The sequence below is a fragment of the Syngnathus leptorhynchus genome, chromosome 3 (genome assembly GCF_054491065.1).
Source record: "Syngnathus leptorhynchus isolate UIUO chromosome 3, UIUO_Slep, whole genome shotgun sequence".
Taxonomy (NCBI): domain Eukaryota; kingdom Metazoa; phylum Chordata; class Actinopteri; order Syngnathiformes; family Syngnathidae; genus Syngnathus; species Syngnathus leptorhynchus.
Window position 1 is genome coordinate 19594486 of NC_141197.1, and position 22578 is coordinate 19617063.

Sequence of the window (22578 nt, forward strand, 5' to 3'; positions counted from 1 at the left end):
ATTTTTTATTTTTTGTGAGGATACTGAGAGAATCAGGGCAAATTATTTAACTCTTATTTATTAACTATGAATTTTTTATATTTAAATTATTTATTTTATTTAAATTATTTATTTAATTACTTCAATTATTTAATTTGAGCATCATCAATACATCCTACCGTATTTCTACCAGCTTGATATGTTTGGAGATTATGTGCATTTTTTTTTTCCTCCCTTGATTCAAAGAACCATTTTAAAAAAGTATTTATCATCATCAACATCCCAATCCCAACGAGTTGGTTCCATGAAGCCTTGCATGAAGAGACGCACGGTGACTGCTGCTTTCTTTATTCCCTATAAGTAGAGTGCCAATTAAAGCAAGAAAGCTTTGTCTTGGCTGGGCAGAAAAAAAAAAGATTGGCTCATTTACTGAACTGCGGCTTCTTTTCTTGAGAAAAAGTCATGACAGATAAGAAATGTACAGTTGTCGTACTGTAAAACACAGAAGTAGATTGGGGTGAGAGTGTAGGGCAGCAAAAGTATTTCCTGACGTACAACTAATGGATGTTTTTGACACACACTCAGAAAAAAAAGTACTCCTATCTTGAATGCGCCTGTGTTTTGATGCTTACAGTCCCTGAAGACTCGGCTTTCTTTGACATACAATGGGTTTAAATTTATCGTGTTCACATAAAGAAGAAAAAGAGTGGTACGACGTTTTTTTGGTGGTTTAGTTTCTTTTCTGCCACTTAACTTGCAGGAGTTGTGATTAGTCGGGAATTAAATTCTCACGAGGTAAGAGAAAGACGTCAGTGATTTTGATTGACACTTCAAGTGAATGAGGAAGCTTAAAAGAGTTCAAGTTAAAACAAATCTCTCAAGAAGCACGGAGGCAAATGTATTTTTCATGACATTTAACTCGTGCTTTTTGAAATAAAATACGAGTGCTTCTTGCTTACATTTAGAACAATTTTCCCCACTCTCAGCCGTCTGCAAACTGGACAATGCGTGCAAAACTGAGAATTCTTCTGCCACTGATGCTGCTTATCTCTTACACATATGCAGAAAGCAAGCCCATCTTTGTCCTTCTACCTTACCTCATGATTCGTGATGACAGACGCAGACATTTCACAGTTGGCACGGAGAGCCAACTTGAGGCAGCCCGGTGAAGCCAAGTAGGTCAAGCTGGTTGTTGAGGCTTCGGTCCGATTGAAAAATGGAGGATGTAAAACCGTTGTCATATGCTACCAGGATTTAGCTGTATTGTATTGGAATGTTGTGCTTTTTGAGGAGAGGAGCTCAAAGTGTTTGGCAACATAAGAATATGGCTACACTGGAAAAATGTCACATTCAGCTACAGCAACGTTTTAATAGGACAACAATGTGAAAACAACCAATGTATGTACAATAATCTAAGTTTCCCAATTAATTTCTGAATTGAGATGAGTGAGGCTTCTGTTTTTTAAGCTTTTCTTTAAAACATCAGTGCCATCAAGAGTGAAAAAAAGACAAATGGTTCATGAAGTACATTTGAAGCTTCATTTTCCCCTCGTTAGTTTTCTGAGTTTCAAGCTGTAACTTGGTCGATTTCATTTTTTTCTTTGTGTTGTGAACATTCCTAGCAAGTCTCTTATGCGCCGAGTGAAGTGGAAAAAAAAGAGCCGTAATGACTGAAGCCGTTTGAATTGTTTATTGAACAGTACCGTACTTTTCAGACTATAAATCGCATTTTTTTTTCATAGTTTGGGTGGGAGGGGGCGACTTATTCTCAGGAGCGACTGGTACTTTAACGCTGCAATATAGTTATATACGGCGTTGTTGACATAAAAGACGAGGAATTTGATCGATGGATTTAATGATTTGGAGTGACACAGATGATTTGATAATGTATTATCTATAATATCGTTATTTGATATATACTTTATATATCGTTATTTTTTATTTTATTTTACAGATTTTTATTTTTTTATTTTTATATCAACTATTCACCTTCTGTTGTATCAGTATTGTAAAGTTGCCATTGGTCAGATCTTCCAGCTAGAAAGGTTCCTCTTTATCTGTTATATATTATGTAGTTATGTGCACCGCTGGTGGCAAAAAGACACAAATAATAGATTCTTATAGGGACATAAAACTATAAGGAAACTTTTCTCCTGGGTGCTGCACCCCCCTCCCCTCACTCACACACAAAGCCTCTGAATCATTAATAGCTGTGACATCTGTGTTGCTTCCCAATTCCAAATGCAGAGCCACTGGGAGCGTTCTCATGAGTGCACAGCTTCTCCATTGCAAGCTTCTAAGTGTCATCTCAGACTCAAAACTGTCTGAGGTTATAATGTATGCATGCTTGTGTAAACTGGTAGAATTGATTTACCAGTTTGTAATCAACAGTGCTGGTTAGTCACGAGTGTTCAGAATGGAGCAATTTGCTTTGCAATAGGAAATTGTGAGTGCCATGAACAAGTTGAATTGATATTTTGAACAAACTATCAGCTTGCTCTTGTGGCAAATCAGCGTACTTTCAGTCCAATGTTAGAATGTAGAATTCCAAGAGTCAAACAATACAACTGCTTCATGAAACAAATGTGAAACTTCATTTTCTCATCACTATCCCACAGTGGACAGGTTTTAGGTTTGAACTTTTCACTTTCCTGGTTTTGTGTGGAATATATGCTGTGCATGCAGAAATTCTTTTTGAGCGTATGTTTGGTTAATACAAGACAAAAAAAAATTATAGTTGGGAATTTGTGTTATTGTTTGGTAGTCTCTGTGTGGGAGCTTTCCACTGATTGGTGGGCCTAACTCAGCTGGCCAATCAGTGGCCTGATTTGGTGATTGGTTTCAGGTAAGCCACCACCTGCACTGGCAAACCACCAAAAATTGAAAAGGATTTGTTTGCATTCAGTTGTGCTGTTTGGCAGTGTGGTGTCAAGTCATGTTTTGTATGTCAATCGGTTTCTTTACCACTTCACATTTATGTTAGACCCTTCTGCAGCAGCATTCACAAGGGTCATAACAATGAGCGTGTGAATGCTGAACTCCTGCCAATTCCAATATATGTGTTCATTTTAAATATAATTATGACGATTTCCCCTGACACTTTCACACGCTGTTTTCATGCTGAAAAAAAACCAGCAACAAGCATCCAAAAATGTGAAGCATCCTGGAGGACAAAGAAAGGAGCCCAATGTTGCATGACACTCTTTCCTGATGCCAGTGCCAAGCCCTCAGGAAAAGCTCCAGGCAGTGTGCATATTGTGCCTTGCTGGCCTGAGTTTTCACTGCACCGGAGCATTACAATATACTTGTTGGTGAGTAATTGCAAACAACTTTTGTACTGTCAAGTATTTTTACTTTTGAGGGCAAACGTAAAGCCAGCAAGCCAACTCATTATACTGTTTGGAGTCGTGTGTGGGATGTAGGCTATGCAGAGCCAAGTGTGGGTCAAATATAGCCACAAAACACTTCTTGGGCTACTTTACTGTTTGTCTTCAGCATTGGTATATCTTTTTGGGATGAACTATAAGTTTGTGGCAAAGGACAAATTGCAGCTTATTTCTCTGAAAGGTGCTCAAGACATAAGGATGTTTTTAAAAACTGCAAAAGGTCAGAGAAAATAGGCACGATAATAACATGATGACTTGAGGTAGCTAAAGCTACATCGTATCTTTTAAAAGCTGGATATATTTAGTGAGAGGTCAGCAAAATTCTGTTGGGCGCTTCCTCTAGATAAGATGCATCATTATCGAGTTTGGAAGAAAATTAGTTTTAATTGCTCTTGATTGATTATTATGAGCTGGAAAAAAAAAATTGTCAATAATCGAATTTGTTACCTGTTAATTTTCAGTCACATTGAATGAAGCTTCATGAAGCACTTGCAATATTTTTAGACAACTGTGACGGTGATTGTGCTCTCAGTTTAAAGATAAAGACTAGTGCAGTGGAAATGGAATTTTAACATCTTTAAGCCTCATTTGTCCATCAGTAAGGCTTAATCTTGCTGCAATGCACCATCTGATATGGAGAATTGTGGATGTTTTCTGCGTCATCCACATCCAAGAGTTAGACTGGACCTTTTTTGATGTTTGTTTTCCTTTTAAGTTGAAAAAATGAGGGAAAGATCTGTTGGAAGCAGCAACTCCTGCAGTGTCCATCAGTATCACACATTTAATTATATCAACCACCTCGAGGATAATGGATCAAAGGTGATGATGCCAGCTCACCAACCTCAGCTGTGTTTTTATATAACATCTACATGCCACCGCGGTGCTTATTTCCCCCTCACAAGTTTCTCTTCTAAAAGTAATATCATTACTTGCACAAGCAAAGCAATGTTTTGTTATTCATTGCCAGATTAGTAATGCTTCACCAGAACTTGTGAAACACAATCGTTTGTCCCAGAAGTTGTCTGAATCACAAATGAATGTCTGCTGATGCTGTGTGCAGATTGCAACCTAAATTGCCCGTAACACGTTTTTGTCTGATCATCCAATTGGAGGATGCAAAATTGCTGACGTGACAGAAAAATAAAAGTATCGAAAGTCCAAATGAAAAAAAAAATCCGGGTTAAAAAGGATTTCCTCACCATACATATCTCTTGCAGAATGTCTTGAACCTTCTCCCCTGAAAAAGAAAAATGAACTGCTTTATAACATTGACTTCATTTAATAAAGCTTGGATACAAAAAGAAGTGTTATTCTTGGACATTGCTGAGCTATGCTATTGATAGCATGCTCTCGATCCAAGTGGGCCTCCTTCCACCTGGAAACGCTGCGCCAAGATAGAATCCAATTAAGACTCAATAACCTGACATAATATCGAATTACATACTGATGCCTGCTCCTCACAAGAATGGCAGTTTTAATGATTCGCTCGCTCAACCCATTTGCCAGGGCATCTTGTTCATTCAAGCACGTGTGCTACATTAGACGAGTATAAATGCAAATATCACATGTACGTGGGTTGGTATAAATATGCCCACATTTGAGAATCAAAATCCCATACAAAAAAAAAATCTAATTATGTATTTGCTGAGCAAAGGGGACACATGCATGGCATAATGTCAGATTAATAAGAACCAACGCAAACATTGTGTAAATTTATACATTGGCTAAAACAAGCAATTCCTTTTGATTGACACAATTGAATCCAATCATGAAACATTCGAAATGACTCCCAGACTGGAAAATAGTACTTCATTTATACCAAAATAAAAATGTATATTCTCCCTTTGGGCCGTCACCTCGTCGGGATAGAAAACCTGGAAATCATTTGTGGTTTTACAGTATGCCCTTGGGAGGGTCACCCCTGGCAAACCGGTTCTTGATGAGGGACCAGACAAAGCTCTTCTAAAAACCTGACCTAGTTGAGCACCCCAGGGAAGGGCCTTGTCAGAGAAAAGTACCCACAGTGGAATTCCTACTACCCCAGTTCTTGGACTGTTTGCAGGGTCATTTTGGATCCAAATGAAATTCCAATCCACAAAACTTGTCTTCGAGTATTCAATACAAAAAATGTATTTATTTAACATTTAAGATGACAGTAAGATGAAGTTGCACTGAACAATTAAAAATCATACATTGGTAGTCTCCCTCCACACACATATATATATATATATATATATATATATATATATATATATATATATATATATATATATATATATATTATATATTTTTTAATAATTGTACATAACGAAAGATGTATACTAAAGGAAGGGTAGGTATAAGAACAATTTAAAACTACAATAAAAAAGGACAATTTAAATTAACCAGCAGTAACCCAATTAGTGCACGGTGTAAATGTTCAAGTAAACAGGATTACAAAAGGAAAATATTACAAAGAGCTGCCAACCAAGGTGGCTGAAGACAGTGACTGTCTGGAATCTTGTTATAATTCCGCTTGAATATCCATCCAGTTTGATTAATTAGTCAATTGAAGAAAGAGATGAAGATTATGATAAGGAGGCTGGTTGGGTTAATTGAAATGTGCTTCACTATCTCAGCTGGTAGGACTGGGATCAGAGTTTCCACTACGGACCTTGACCTGAATAAAAAAAAAAAAAAGGCTCGGCCGGTATTTTGAACACGTACAGCAACTGCCTGACTTGAGTGTGGTAAGAAAGACATCCACATGTGGCAACCCGCTCTGATAAATTTTGCATTATAGCGCTGAATAGTAAAACTTCATAGGAAGATCATGTAGGATTTTCCTGTCATGGTGCAAGCAAAGTGAGGCTATTGGACAGATTTGGCCCGGAGCCATGAAATCAAACACAAGATTGCTACAAAAAAATATTTTCATTAAAGGCGGTTCTGCTGTCAGGGTCAACTCAAACTCTCTTATAGATGTGCCGCCACGAAAAGCATGACTTCTTGAGACGGTACTGTTGGTTTAGATAAAGGGGATTAAGAACTGGGGACTGTCAAATGCTGAACAGAGTACCACCGCGAAAAGTCAAACAAATGCAAAAACTGGTTCATGAAACAATTTTGAAGCTTCATTTTCTAAGTCATGGCTAAAATAAACCTTGAAACCTACCATTTATCAAAGACAACTGAACGTTTTCCAGACTTATTTTCCAAGATGCCTTTTCTTTATAATGACTATTATAACACTACATTTAGCACAATCCCAGCGGGGGTTCCACAAGACATATTGATATCGCTGAGCCATACGTGGCATGAACAACCCTTAAACAGTCTTTGTTTATTGACGACATTGCATTTCATTTTCTGTGTAATTTGTGTGTATTGATCACAATTATTCAATATGCAATTACATTTACCCCATCAGTCAAGTGTTAGCAATACCACATGCAGCTTTGGCATTGAAATATCTCATCAATGTCATAGATTCTGAATATTTTTTCCCTCAACATGCAAGTCCAGATGATCCATTTTCCGACCTAATCGGGTAAGGGTCCTGGCCGTCGTTCAATAAACGTAATAATTTGTCCTATCCAGCTGCAATGTGTTTGTTGGAACGACACCTAAGGGATCCCCAAAAGCACTTGGGTCCGGCCGTGAGAAATAATCCCTTTAGTGTGTCCTTGCTCTAACCTGGGATTGCATCCCGCACTTACAGAAAGAAGTGACTGCAGTGACACACGAGTGCAGTTTGCAGAACCACATGGAAGAAAAAAAAAAATCAACTCATGGCCTGACGAATTATCTTAGCAGAGAATGCTTGGTAAGATGAATGGCATGGAACAGGGGAAGGCTTTCAGCATCTGCCCCGGTGATAAGAGAAAGAAATGTGGCATCACAAGGAAGGTTAGATTGCAACAGGGCCAAGATGAGCCTCATAAAGAGGTCAAAGCTGTCAAAGTTCACTGCTCTGAAAAATGCAGCGGGCTTTTCAAATTAGTTTTCTGCTACTCAGTACAATAATCAGTAAAATGCTACCATACTATCCTCTGTTTGGTCAAATATAATCCCAACGGCTGCTTTTTTGGGTCTGGACAGCCATGTTGAAATTTATTTATTTAGTTAGTTAATTGTGTTTATTTGTATTTATTTATTTATTTATTTAGTCATTTATTTATTTGTGTTTATTCATATTTATTCATGTAAAATGCCGCTGACAAAATGAATCAGGCTCTAAAATATGTGATTTGGAGTTGGTTCCTGTTGAGGGACTAGAAGATTTTGTTTCCTGTCCTCTGCCCATATTGTTTTTGTCCCTCTTGCAAGTGTCTGCCTCGTTGCTTGTAACGACCGCCATCAATCTGCCACACTTCAGGGTTAAAATTATATCTCTTGCTTTGAAAGAGCTTAAAAAAGTCCACATAAAGTAGAATGGACTTACTTTTACTAAATGACTTATAAAAAGAAATCACAAGACAGTGTGACATTAGACAAGAGAGAGCGAGAAGCTGAAAGAGTTTCTTCTCACGTGTAGCCCGATAAACAGGAAGAAAAATATATAAGAAAAAAAAGATAAGAAAATATATATCACCTAACAAGCCCAAAATCACTACTCAGTCTTTTTTTTTTTCTTTCTTGTCTTTACTCTAAGCCCGGAACATTAAAATGAGGGGCCCTTTAATGTAAGTCGGAGAAAAGTCAGGACTTTACTTTGAAATATAATAATGACCAGAGAGTCGAAATATATTCTAACAAGTGAGAACTGAAAATAAAAGTCAAACAACACCTTAGCTTCTCAGCAAATTTGCAAATTCCTACAGCCTGAAGTGCTCCAAACTGCCCCCCCCCCCTCCCATTTGCACCTGTTTCCTACGGCCATCTGTACAAATGCCAGAAATAGGCCAGCCATGGCAGCAGTACAACACGTTACGATTTTGCTGCATATGTGCCTCTTGTGATAGTTGGCTCAGTATTGCGTTGCGCTTTGTTCGCTAACAAATACAATGTTTAGTGTCTGGGTACAGATATTGGAGGGATGTTTATTATTTTAGTGAAAGTGCAAAGAAGCCAAGCCGGTAAATGATTGGATGATGTCAAGTAAAATCAAACAAAATGTCATCCATTTAACTTCCCAGTCCGTACTCCGTGCAGACAATGCGGATAATAGCCACACATGCATACTCCGCTCTGATTGGCTGTCAAAGTCATTGTCCTCTCTCGAGAATGTGGAGCCGCGGGCCACGAGGACCGTCAGGAAATAGCTAAGCGTGTCACTCTTGTCTTCAGACCTTCTCACTCCAATGATATTTTCAACATTGCCTAAGGTGATGCGGTAGTGTGACCCATTAGAAATTGACTTTATTCTCCAAAACAACTTAATTTGGATCACTGATTTCACATGCCTTGGGCTGTTACCACTGGGTGACCCCCCCCCCCCCTTCCACCGGCCTATTATAGTCCAACACATTTAAATCAATCTCATTTTGATGCCACTCTGCAAAACTGTCACCTTTTGGAATGTGAGGATTCTGGTATTACAAATGTAGCATCAGACAAAAGAGACAAATATATCGTTGGCTACATAGCGTAATTGCTCGAGTTATTTTTCACTGTCTTGGTTATTACCATTTGTTGGTGACATCTGATCTGTTCCAATGTATACTTTTGCACGCAATCCTTTGAGCTTACAAAGATGAAGGAAAAGACAAAACTGATGTGCACTTGCAAAATTGAACCAGCGCATTTCTAAATGTGTTTCTGTAAGGGAACAGCATCACACACAATTTGCAAAATGTTGTCTATTTAGTGTCTTTATCTTATCCCCAAATTAAGCCTTCCAGAGCATAGAATGTTTTTTTGTTTTTTTATTAAATGACAAGATGATGACAAGCCCAATCTTTATAAAAGGACAAAGAATCATTTGAAGGAAAAGATAAGTGTAATTAAAAGTTGTTAATAGCCTGTCCTGATATTTTTTAATGGTCTTTTTAAGGTGTTTGTGATCCAAACAAGCTGGCCATTTCTTGGTAAATGTTATCAGCATTCATTTGCAAATTATTCACCTAATTAAGTTGACAAAATGGTTAATAATTATTGCTTCATGCTCATTTGTTTACTTTGTGACAAACATTTTTTATGGCCGTGTTCTGTCTTGACCTCCATGCAAAGTGAACATCACTTGCACAAAATGTCAGAGTTTTGTTTTGTTGTAATTTGTCGTGGTGTAGAACCTCACAGATTTGAATATTTTTCTTTGAGAGTCAAAGTAGAACACAGTGCAATTCTGAAACCCACAACTCAAAACAAATTGCCATCTGAATCTCTGACAGCGGTAATCATTATCGGAGATTTTCAGCATCTAGGCAAAATAAAACATTAGCGCTGGCAAACGCGCACCCGAACAGAATGAGCACAAACACACAATATAAAAAAACCAACAACAACAAACAAAGAATCTGTGGAGCGGTTGGAGCCATAACGATTGTTCATGCGGTGCAGCTGTCATCGGTTATTGATGTTGCCTCGGCAAATGCTGGAAACTCAGCCAAAGAGGTCTACCAATGCAGTAAATTCAATTCATAATGTAATTGCAATAAATATCGACTCCGCTTTTGACAAATATATCATGTTGTTCCACACTTAAATTGCGTCTAATTTTACTGCTTCTGCGGCGGTTAAGAGCTGATAAGTCTTTTGGGTTCTTACCGTCTTTACAATAGCAAGTCGCCTTCTGCTTCAGCGACAGTATATATAGAGAGATATAAATAATATATAGATATAGGTAGATATCGATGGATGGATGTAATTTTATATTTATTTATTTTATATATATGTTATATATTATAATTATTTATACTATATTTTAGGAGCTCGCACCTATTATTTTATATTTATTTATTTTATATATATTTTAGATTTTTGTAATATATTTTTGGAGGTCACGTCTTTACGTGTGCAAATGTAAAGAATGCACACGAAGAATATTTCAATCACTCTTCAGCAAGAATGTGCGAGCTTCATTCTTTTTTTTTCCAAATCACTCCTAAGAGAAGGGAGTTGCCTTGATGAAGAGGGATCAGTCTCTGATTACAATCCCCTCGCAATCCATTAGACATTGAGTATAATCACTTCCTTTCATTCCACCTCCCCCACATATCGATGTCCGCACGTGCCTTCGCCGTGGTGTCACTCTCAGGGGCAAGCCAACCAACTCCTCCTATCTATTAGTCAGGTTACCTCCTCCATGAGAAGATGCTGGATGATCAGACAGTCTATCCATCTCAGATTCATCTATCGCCTCCCCGCACATTCAAATTCGTCAAACTAAACAAGGGCGATGGCTGTTTGGTTCAATTAACAATCTCTCGTTTTAATTGACACATGCGGATGTTTCTCAATAATTAAATTCCGTGTTACAATTTCACAACTTTTCCGCCTTTTTGCATGTTCATTGATTGGACTTCTGAAATTGTCACACAAAAAAGGGTTAACCGATGCACTTACCAAGGTTTTGATTAAAATTCGGTACCAAAAATATTCCTAATTAAGTTGCTGTCTTATCTGTTTTGTGTCTGTTGTTACTCTAAAGCAGACGGGGCTGAAATTACTTTGGGAAATGAGCGAGAGGATGACAAGGCAAGCGGAGAACAGGAAGGAAAAGCCCTACAGGGAGATCTAATTAGTTGTCTCTGACAGATGACATGCAAGTCTGACATGTCCCTTGTCACGGCATCAATTAACTGACCACAAACACACACACACACGTACACACACACACACCATTTTGTTTTTTGCATGTCATGGGGACGTGGGAATTACACAGGGCTCTTTGGCACCCTCTTGTGGACAATGGTTTTTAGAGCATCGTGTTTGGCTACGGTCATCACAAAGCCATGGCCCAGTATTCCTTCCTTTTGATGTCATTAACTTTTTAAGTGGAAATAATTCAAAATACAGCTGTTAATGTAACCAAATAAGAAAATGTAACACTTAATAAAAATTACCCAACAACTGGGCGTAATTCAGTTTGAAGTCCTTATCTCTAAGCTCATCTTTGTTCGGGTTTCAAAATTTTGCATGGTCTTTTGGGGTCCTAATAGAATTCGTAATCCTATCAGAAATTAGCCAGTTGGTTCGTCGGTCATTTAAAACACGGTCACCAAAGTAGCTGTACACTTAATGCTGTCTGGTGCACAACATGTTTTGCATGGGCACAAAGGTCTGCAAAACGTTATTGTAAACTTAATTGAATTGTTGAAGCAGCAATAAAATCTTTTTTTTTTTAACTTGTCATATCCTATTTATTTAATTATTTAGTTATTTGTTGGCCAATTACTCCAATGTCTGTTAGGTAACGTAATCTGACCCCCTCGCTTGCATCCTTTTTGAGTAATCAGCGACTCACTGCTGTCCAGACCAGTCTCAATACGAACCATCTCATTGCTTCCATTGAGAGCCTCGGGCGTGAGCACAGAAATCTCTCTTAGTGGAAAAACTCCTTTGAGGAAATGTCTTGTGTCCAAAGCCAAAAACAAAACATGTCTTGTTATCTGGGGATGTGCCAGTAGACATTTGATTCCTTCCACCCTTGTTCAGTGTCTGCCCTGTCATTCCTTCAAAACTCTTGAGCCATCACCCTAAACAACGTCGTGCGTGTCTCATTATTTCACGATCCAGTTCTTAAGAATTGATGTTTTAAGGTCATACCGCACGGGATGAAAATGACCACAGACTGGCTTGATTACTCGGCTGCTTCACTGCACTCGGCCAGCAAATCGCTTATTTGTTGGGTTCTCCATGATAAATGACAGTTTCTTCCATCTCACAATGCGTAGTCTTGCCCACCATCAATCCCATTTGTCTTAACGTCCTTAGCCATCCCTTTGCCTTCGCACATGTCCAATTGTCGGATACGTTTGAGGAAACGATTCAATTACAGGCCATAGTTGTTAAAAGAATAAAAATGCCACAGTCAAAAGTGTCAGTCTCTATCAGGATAAACCTTCTTGCATTCTGCATGTCAGCCAGAGACCCCTATCTTGGTCTGTTCTTTATGGCTTCAACTCTATAAAAAAAAAAATAATAATAATAAATAAAAAATGGAAAACCAACACAGCTCGCTCTCTGCATGTGCAGTCTTGCATTGTTTTGCACTTGTATGCTTGTTTGGGGAATTATTTACGCCATCTGCACGGACGCACCGAGAACGAAACAATTAAAAAACATGATTTTCCTCAAATATACGAAATGAGAACCTGACTTGTGATTTGACTGAATGAGCAAGCTCCCCTGTTTCATTTTGCATGCGCCTTCTAACAGATGGTCATCAGACCTCTGGCCCGCAGACCAAGTCACATCAGATGCTAAATGAAACATGGTAATGATTATGATGACCACACTAATTCTTGATGCACTACATTACTGAATCAGCTCTGTTTCCCCGACGAAAGCAGCAGACCTTATCCTCTGCATTTCCCGAGATGGCAAATTCTAATGGAAAACAACATTGCAGAGAGGCCATTGTGCCTCTGAAAATGGAAGATATTGATTCATCTTTTTGGCTTGGAATCTAAGTTACAAAAAATTATTGGATATGAATATTTTCTTCATTGGCAATTTAGTTGTGTTCAACTTGGCCGTGCTCCTTCTTTACCCAGTGCATAGCCCGTTCCGATGACTTCTGGCCTGGTTACTGTTGTTGTACAAATGTGAAAAGATTGTTTTAGTTTTTTGCCCCCCAGGCTCTTTATGCAGATTGCAACAATAACTTCAGAATGGCTTGCAAGTGTAATGTGAAGGTTATAATGGTACCGCAAATTACCGGGTCATGCAGTTGTAAATTAGGTACCTTATACTGCTGTTTTGGCTCCATTACCAACAACTGGCAGCGAATGTTGCTAATCAAAAGGACTCAGCTGGGGACAACTTGGGGGCAGAACCTCTGTTCAGATGCCTTTTAAGATGAGACCAAAGAAGGATGAATAGAAAATGTACAAAAGCAAGAAAACAAATGGAAGAAATGAGAAACCAAATGTGCTAAACATGAACAACCAATCAGTAGGAAGACAGCACTGGACTATATGTATATTTATGTTCAAGCATTGGGGAGACGTGAAAAGTCCACGCAGAAATGTCCAAGCTGAGATCAGATTCTAAAGCTACCAAAAAAAAGCATTCCGACCCGCTCCCACAATACTTTTGAAAAAGTTATAAAATTCTAGTTTATATTTAAGTTATCTGCATGCTTCTTTTTGAAGTGGTGCTACCAAATATCTCTTCATATCTGATGAGCAAGCGCATACCATTATTTGCATTTTTCCGCATTTAAAAAAAGTGCTGTGCAGTTGTATAATCTGGGACGTATGCGAGTGCTATAGGGGTGTGTGCCATGGCTTAAGACAGCAAAGTTAATGGGGGGGAAGAGGATGATGGAACGGGTGCACATGCAATGGCTTCAATATAACAAATGAGCATATATATATATATATATATATATATATATATATATATATATATATATATATATAAAATGATTTATTTTATATTTTATTTATGTTTCTTTATTTTATATAGAGCTCGCGTCTTAATGTGTGCAAATGTAAAAATGACGCACACACAAAATAATATTTCATTTATTTTTAATATATATGTTTTAAATTTCTTGGCATCATACGTATTACTCATGCCAATGCAAATTCTTACTGGTGTATTGTCAGTCGGTGAGACATAATGTCTCCCTTCTTAGAGCCATTTGTCATTTCAGTGAGACAGAGCAAGGTTGAAATCTAAATACAAGGAGCATGCCTTTCAAGTCAAATGTAAGCCTTGCTCTGAGAAAAAAAGTCATCAGATATGGCACAAGCCTAAAAAATTCCACCGATAACCTTCATACTGAAATGTCCCTGAATAAATGTCAAATGCTATCTGCTGTTTGCTCAGTGCAACCATTGCATCCAATCTGCACAAATGGAGGTGAAAAGCGGTTAAGAAAAACATTCTGGATTTACACCCGAAATGGTGAAGACAAGAAATCAGCATGTTGATTACGTCTGGTAATTGTAGAGTGCCCATGTGGATTTGTTACATTTCGCTACAGTGCTCTGAGAGAAGTCAATATGAAAACGTTAGTCGGGAGATAGATCAAGTCTTTGGTGTTGCACATACTGTATTTGCTAGCAGTAGGGGATATAGAATATTGCTCCAGGGGGCACATACTATCCTGTCTGAATATTCTATTAGGTTGTGTTGAATTTGTCACTTCCTTCTCCTCATTTCATAAACAGTGTGAGGTAATATATGTGTCTGCTTTTATCAAGGCCAGTGATGTGTCGGAGGCCACGTGAGTCTGACAGGAGAGGAAGACACACGACTGCCCTGAGGTAAGATTGAGAAAAGAAGTGTCTTTTCTTTTTACAAGATCTGAAGCCATAGCAACTTTTTAAACCCATTTTTAATGCTCAGTTTGTAGTTAAAGGCCAAGAGAGAGTGATACATTCACATACAGCAGGAGTTGGCAATCACTTTTGGATGCGGGCCAAAAAAAATTCAGACAATGGCATCGCGGGCCATTGCTTTTTTTTTTTTTTTTTTTTAAATAGACCTAGTTATGTTAATTTAACGAAATATAGACAATTTTTTACCTTGCCCACTGGATGAGGGAGAGAGGACACTTTTTTTTTATGCCCCTTTTTTCTTTAAAAAAAATATGGGGTTGAAAAAAAATTTTTTTTAAAGTTTTTATTTTTTTTAAATACATCATATTAACGTCATCTCGCGGGCCAGAGAGGATAGATGACGGGCCAAAATTGGCCCGCGGGCCCCTATTTGCCGACCACTGACATACATAAAGTTGTTTCAAATGTTAATTATCAGTATGCATGGAAACTTCATCTGTTTTTATTTTCTTGACCTGTAGGGTGCAGTGTGAGACAGACTCCGTCTATTTTCTACAATGGACCGCGAGGTTGGCGCTAGTCCGTCCTTCTACCAAAGTCAGGTAGGATAGAATCGGGCTCTATGAAAATGAGCTGAATGCCTAATGTATGATGCCGTTATATTTTGAGGGCTTGCATCCAGTACACAACTTTTGGTTTAGTAGCACCACACCAGCGAAGGCCAAAGTGCAGCTTGCCAGCTGCTGGGCTGCCTTCATACACATTCATAAACTCTGCGTCGCAACTGCTCCCACAGGCAATTGTATGTATTTCTCTCACTATATATTCAATATTATATCTCCTTTTTCACACTTGGAGCTTATCCCGCTTTGGAGTAGTGCCTGGACTGACAGGTCACATCTCAACAAACAGCTACACTCACTTAGGGGCCAATGTGCCACTCGTGTGTTTCCAGGACTATTGTTACAAAACATCCTTTTGAAACCATAAATTGTATTTAAAAAAAAAAACACATCCAATGTGTTTTGCCTAATTTGGTGGGGATTGATTCAATTTGTTGAAATATAAATGAAAGCCCCACTCAACAGCAAGCAGAGGGTTAACAGCATTAATCATGAAGATAAAAACCATGCAGCCATTCCAGTAAAAACAAAGATTTTTTTTTGTATGCTCCATGGAGCACTGTCATAAAATCACAAATGGATTCAGGCGGAAGAAGAATCTGCTTTAACCAAGTGGAAGTGCCACTTCCCCAATTGCAAGGTCACTGCAGTTGATTTGCACCAGCATGGCTCCCAAGATACTTTATGTGACAATAAAGCTCACAACACTGCAATATCCTTTAATTGAATTTTATTTACTCTTATTCACCAGCTGAAAAAAAAAAAAAACCTGCACGATTGAATAAGGTTGAAGCTTTCAGTCAGATGCACAGCACTTGGATACTTTTGCAAATGGCTGTTTATAAAAAGGCAGTTTGATGCGACTGCATCAGCTCTCGTTTGTATTAAGCAGGTGTAATGGCGCGTGATAATGTTATACAGTACGTACTCCATTTTAATTACTGCATTATATGCAAGCCAGTTTTGTTACACCGCTCCTAATTTTTTATGAGGTTGACTTAAAAATAAAGTATGTCTAATAAATCAGCGGTGTTATCAAATATTCTGAATAAAAATACTAGTAGTCTTTAATATAAATGTTATTTTTTAAATCGCATTTGTTTGCTGCTATTTCTTTAGCCTTTACTAAATAATTGGCAGTACGACTTTTAATGAGGGGACACCCTTGCAATTCTTCATATTATGAGGAAAGCAGCCATGTAATCACTTCCCGATTTACCACACACTCTGTCAACAACTGGCTGGATTTCTGCTTGAGCAACCACCTGGACCGCTCCCTGCCCTGAGGAGTTCCGATCTGCCCGCTTTCTTCTTGGCCGCCGTTGACTTCCAATCACTTGTGCCGTACATGTTGCCAACTGATCTTTGGCTCTTGGATCTTAGTGCAACAAGGTAGAATAAAAGGCAAAACAAGAGGAGGGATGAAAAAGGCAGGAGGTTAAAATGGAAGAAAATTGCACATTGATGAGCAGTATGAGAGCGGGAATGGGCCTGGATCCAGTTTGGACATCTTGTCACACCTGTAGCATCATCTGTCTGGCATGCATGGGTGAAAATTCTAAGTTGATAGCCATCTGCTACAATATGTACCTGGAGCTTTTTCTGTCCAGGCATTCCCCTTGCCAATTGTAAGCAGCTCCCATCTTCCACTTCCATTATCTGCTCATAATTTCTTCAATTTCAAAAAAGTTTCACAAACAAAACAATCGGCCTTCACTCAGAAAGAACTTCATAGGTTTATTATGCTTTGTGTTGAGTCTTGTGAAAGTCAAATTGGTTGTGTTCAGGCTCACAATGCTGCAAAATGCCCATTTTGAGCTGTGCCAAGCTGTGTGCCTCTCCAAAAAAATACTAAAAGCTACTCTAGCCCACCCTTGCATAGATCTCGACCAGGGGTTTCAAACTCTGGCTCTCTGGGCCTTGAGTTTGAAACCGGTGATCTAGACCCTGCCTCATGCTAGACTGGACATGAAAAGAGAGCTCATTCTTCTTGGGTTGGTCACTCATCTATTACAGGCTAGAGACGCAAACAACCATTCACACTCACATTCAAATTGCCATCAGATTTCGTCCTCCGCCCCTTGAAATCAATTTAAATCTAATTATCGGTTTGGATATTTAAATGACTAGTGTGAGAAAACAAACATATTTTTTGTCACATCATTTTGCAACAGGACTCACCTCCCCAAAATTTAATGATGCCCTTTTATTATTGAAATGTGAGTTACGTGATGAAAGTGACAGTCGACTAGTGCGCCTACAGAATTTACAGACGGATAGAAATAATGATCAAAGGGAAGAAAGCCTCGGCTCGGAATGTTATTAGTGGCTCACTGGATGAATACTCCATCCAGTATTCATGGTTCCTCGTATTAATGATTCACCAGACATGCTATCTTGTATGTGTCATCCATGTCACTACACTTAACAGGCACCCAAGAAGATGTAAGACTCAAACATTAGTCACTATCAATATTTCATCCTGCAACACAAAGGTTGAGAGTATTGCTTGCCGGATGTTGCAATATGAGAAGATGATTCTCGTGTTTGTAGATAGCAAACACCTGGGTGACGATTATACGTAGTATTTGCTTTGGCGGCGCCGTCCATTTGTGTGAGCAGAGACAGCATTGTGACTCTTCCTTTCTTCCTTTTGCGGCATAATCGGCACACAAAAGCTCACTAAGTGGCAGAGTGAATCCACCCACTCGGTGATCTACTTTCATGAGGAGTTTGTAAGCAACCCGGAATTGGGGCAGTGGCACACATGGTATATTATGTACACCACTACGTTTTGCGGTGTTGACTCATTGGACTCATGGGAGCGTATTATTTGTTCGATTTGGTCTCTTTGCCGGAATAAGCAGATCAGGCCATCGTGTCGCTGTGACCTCTTTTTTTCCCCTGGTTCGCCATCTTCTAATCTATCTTCAACCATGTACACGTAATGAGTCGGATACAGTTAAGACTGTGGAGTCGCCCTTCTGTGTGTGGGTGTTTCAGAGTAGGAGGTGTTTTGAAAAAGATTAGACCTTCTTCCATTTCTAACAGTAACGGATCATTGCCATCATTGCCATGCTGGTCTCTAAGTTGGCATCATTTATTCGAGCTATACCTCACACTAGTTATTAGCATTAAGATGGCAGTGAACTCAACTTCAAACTGATTATAAGATGGCTTCCCCGAGAGGCACCACCGTCTTGTAATTCATAGGAGGATAAGTGTATTGTTTTTCATACACTGTCATGGAAATGTTGATTTGTCGTACACACGTCTGTCATCATATCTGTAATGGATACACAATATTAGATTTTCCTTGAGTGTCATAATATAAAGTTATTGCCCCTTCAAAAATCAATCCCCTTTTAACATGGCCATATCAGAATGATAAATCACAATAAACTTCATCTTGATATAGTGTGCTCTACTCATTAAATCAGAAAGGTTTGCTGCATGGCAAGTGGCATTCCCATCCGCTTACCTTATAGACTGTCAGAGTCCAATCTTTTCACTTGCAATGATTAAGTTACACTTGTGAAAAAGAAGGGTTGCATCAACTACACTTTGGGAGATGCCTCCACTTTTTACACATAAAGTTTAGAAAGACAAAAGTTTTTTTTCTAAATCTCAACTCCTAGAATTAATGACATGAAATCACCAAAAGTTACCCTGTTGCAAATTCAGTGTTCGATGGTGTAGCGCATATGTCACGCTTAATTAATCTTTATTCATTTAGCAGGAGTGGAAACGCAAACACATATAAATGAAAAATGTGATTGCAAATAAATATGAAATGAACATTATTTAATGATAGAATTACCCTGAGATGTCAAGCATTCATTAAAACTGTATTCCACATTATACTTTGGTTCATTCATTGTTGTTTGCCTTTTGCCAGTTTACCAATATATATCCTGAGGTGCCTGATATAAAAGTTCAATCAACTCTTAGCAATCAAGTGACCAGAAGCTGCTTTCTGTTGGCGTCTTTAAACTTTCTACGAGAACATTTTGTGCTTGACATTCTTGAGTCTTTCCTTTGCATGTATTTTGTGGTGAGGCAACTGACTGCGCAGTTGTTTTGTATCCACTCGTCTCAATAGCAGCATGGGACCAACAGGCCGAAGCTGTCAGATTTTTTTTTTGCAATAGCAACACTCGGCTCTCGAAGGATTCTTCCGTAAAATTAATACCTTTCCAGAACTCACGCTAACACTGTTATTTTCCACGCAGCATTACAAACTGTGACCCCTGCTTCATGCCACCGACTGAGTCAAACATATGTAGCAGAAACAAAACTGCAGTCTCTCTCTCTCTCTCTCTCTCTCCACATAGCCAAGAGTGGTCATTATGAGGGAAACTCAGCAGGATAGAACAGGCCAGACTCTCTGAAAGTGCACAAACTGCGATCACACTCTGTTCGCACTGGGTGAACCTGCAAACAAGCATCACTAATAATAAACTTAAGGTTGGCTTCTCTCATGGAGTGGATACTTTGTGTCGGAACCTTACTGCATATTTATACTAACAGAGTATGTAACCATGTGCAAGACCTTATGGTTTACTTTGACACGTGAGAACCTGTGAACGTATATATCCGTCCATCCATAAAATTATCTGGGTTTGCGTGGCCTAATTTGTCACATTGCCAATGTTAGCCCTTCATATACTTTGTGTTAAATAGCCCAGTGTGCCAACTTTGTCTCCAGTCAATGATCATTTTAATTGCCTCTACTGAGCTGCTTTGCCAATTGAGTCAATGTGGTGAAAACTTGACACTGCATACTTTATAGCCAAATTATCGACTGGAATATATTGCAGGCATTGCAGCGCTCATCATGAACATTGATCAGGAGTTTTAATGGAGAATACTGATTCATGCAGCTTTGCAAGACATGTTTACCATTGCTCAGTGCCGTAGAACAAAGACGTCTTCTTTTAGTTTATCTAATTCAACCACCACTTTGTGTACGGTATGGGAATCGGACTAAAACCTTGTACTCCATATATATCACTCATATAGTAAGTTATGTTTCCAAATCATGATTACCATCACCAAAGCAACGGATGAACTTGTGAAAAAACCATTTTAACACAAATTAATTTTTAATGAAAGACAAGCACATTAACAATTCAAATAAATATTATTTTCTTATACATTGTAAAGAAGGAAGAGAAAAGGGATCACGCTTGTCTTGTCACAAGGACACTTGATGTGTTCTACCTATGTTTGGAATTTGGAACCTGTTGTTTTGCTTTCACTACATTATATTGTGTATTTTTTTTGCCATAAACCTATGCTAGGTATACATACTGTATAATACATTTTGGTATTTTTCTACCCAGAATGCAGATACCTTTGTTAAAGTTTGTTGTTTGTTATATTCAAGGTCACAGGGGAACCTACCGTAGCGGATTTGCAGCAAAAGATGATGTAAGCCCTGAAATGAAGACCAGTGCAGTTGTGTGTTTGGGAAAGAAAATGAAAAATGTAATTGTTATCATTACTTTCCCCTGCAGACAACAGTTCTGCCATGTTTCTAAAAAGTTGCCAACTTTTATTAATTATAGAGTTGTTATTATTGGCATTGCATGAGGTTATTGGCTGTGGAGGATTGTATACTTGGATAGTTCGATAGTTGTATTTGGCATTGTGTTGGGGACTCATTTGGAACAAACACTTTTTGTGGCTGCGGGAATGCTGAGCGTTTTAATCATTCACACTACTATTGTTCTCCAATACCAACATAAATTCTCGGCGCGAAAGTGTTTTATGAAACCAAATTAAATAGCAGAGAAATCATTACCTGCCTGACCATTTTCCATGCACAGTTTCCCAGATTTTGTTTAGGATTTGTTTGTTGTGTAACAATTTGTTCTAGTAATTATGATTTTATAAATTATTTAGCAATACGGTATTAAAAATATATAATTTATTTATTTATTCATGTATTTATTTATTTATTTATTTATTCATGTATTTATTGATTTATTTATTCCAGTTTGCGAGCTCACTTTTTTGCACTTACATTTATTGCATATGTACTCTCAAAGAGTACATCAATAATGTTCATATATGGAAAGCATGCATTAGGTGCCAATTCATCTCATTTTAGTAGTGTTGTTGTGGTTTCGTCTAATATTTATTTACAAGCGAAAGCTTCTTCCTCCCGGAAAATGGCACATAATACACCAGAAGAGGCTTTAATTATTGTCTCACCAGAACATTGCATGTGCCTTGTGTTGTATCCGATTAGTGCCAAGGGAATCAAGGCTGTAATTGTTTGTGCAAATTGTATGTGTGTGTGTGTGCGTGTGTGCGCATTTGTGAGTATGATGAGTGGTTGGTCACCCATAGGGCTAATGTTTCTACTTTGAACAGAGGAGAAGTGATTTATTCGCTTCGGGCCTCGATGTGCATCCAATCAGCCCCCGGGACCCTCGGGTGACATTGTCATGGTCATCTCTCCAGCAGAAAATGATGCAAGCCTCACCGAATTATATAGGCTGCGAGAGCCACAGAACCGGGCCCATTCTTGTCACAGCATCAGATAAGGACCGGCTGCTGGATGCATCGTAGCAATTACTGCGCTCTTCAGCTGTGGGATTGGGAAATGATCATTTGTGAAGCGCGCTCGAGGACCATCGCCTCAAGCACAATAACTCAACATTGTCTTCTTGGCTATGTCCCGCGTGTATGAGGTCCCAAAGGGGAAAGTAACTCAAACAAAAGGAGTAGGGTAAAATGGATCTAATTGGAGTCTTATGCTAAGCAACGCCAGTGACACCGAAACATTGAAAACGTGTGATGGGGATGTGGACACCAACACGGACAGTTTATGTTCAACTTATTGTTCAGTAGCTTGAAAGGGAGGCGAGATGGAGGGAATGTGAAGAAAATGAAGACTAATGAGCTGTTTCGGCATTTATGCAGTGAGCTGTATACGCGTTGTATTATATCTTAATATAACAAGTAATCTAACAATAGGCCGGCCAAGGGAGGTCACCAGTAACAAAAGCACGTGCTCAGTGACACGATATCCATTACAGCATAGATATTATTTAAATTATTGAAATGTTCAAATAGGTGTTGTGGGACTGATCTGTTCTTCCCATCTGACCTGAATTTAGATGTCAAAAATAGATGAATTATTTTGTTTCTTTGCTTTGGCCCACAGGAGAGCGTCACTGTTGCGATTCTACTTTGTTGCAAGGA

General features: G+C 38.6%; 1 long non-coding RNA gene across 2 annotated transcripts in view; it reads left to right on the forward strand.

The window, feature by feature from the left end:
• The first annotated feature begins 2905 nt into the window (after positions 1-2905).
• The window catches only part of LOC147059658 (uncharacterized), a 40829-nt gene continuing 21156 nt past the window's right edge, over positions 2906-22578 (forward strand). For both annotated transcript variants that reach the window (XR_015065685.1, XR_015065684.1), the window contains exons 1-3: positions 2906-3290; positions 14663-14725; positions 15262-15342. This is a non-coding gene — a long non-coding RNA (uncharacterized LOC147059658). The remainder of the gene's footprint in view (positions 3291-14662; positions 14726-15261; positions 15343-22578) is intronic.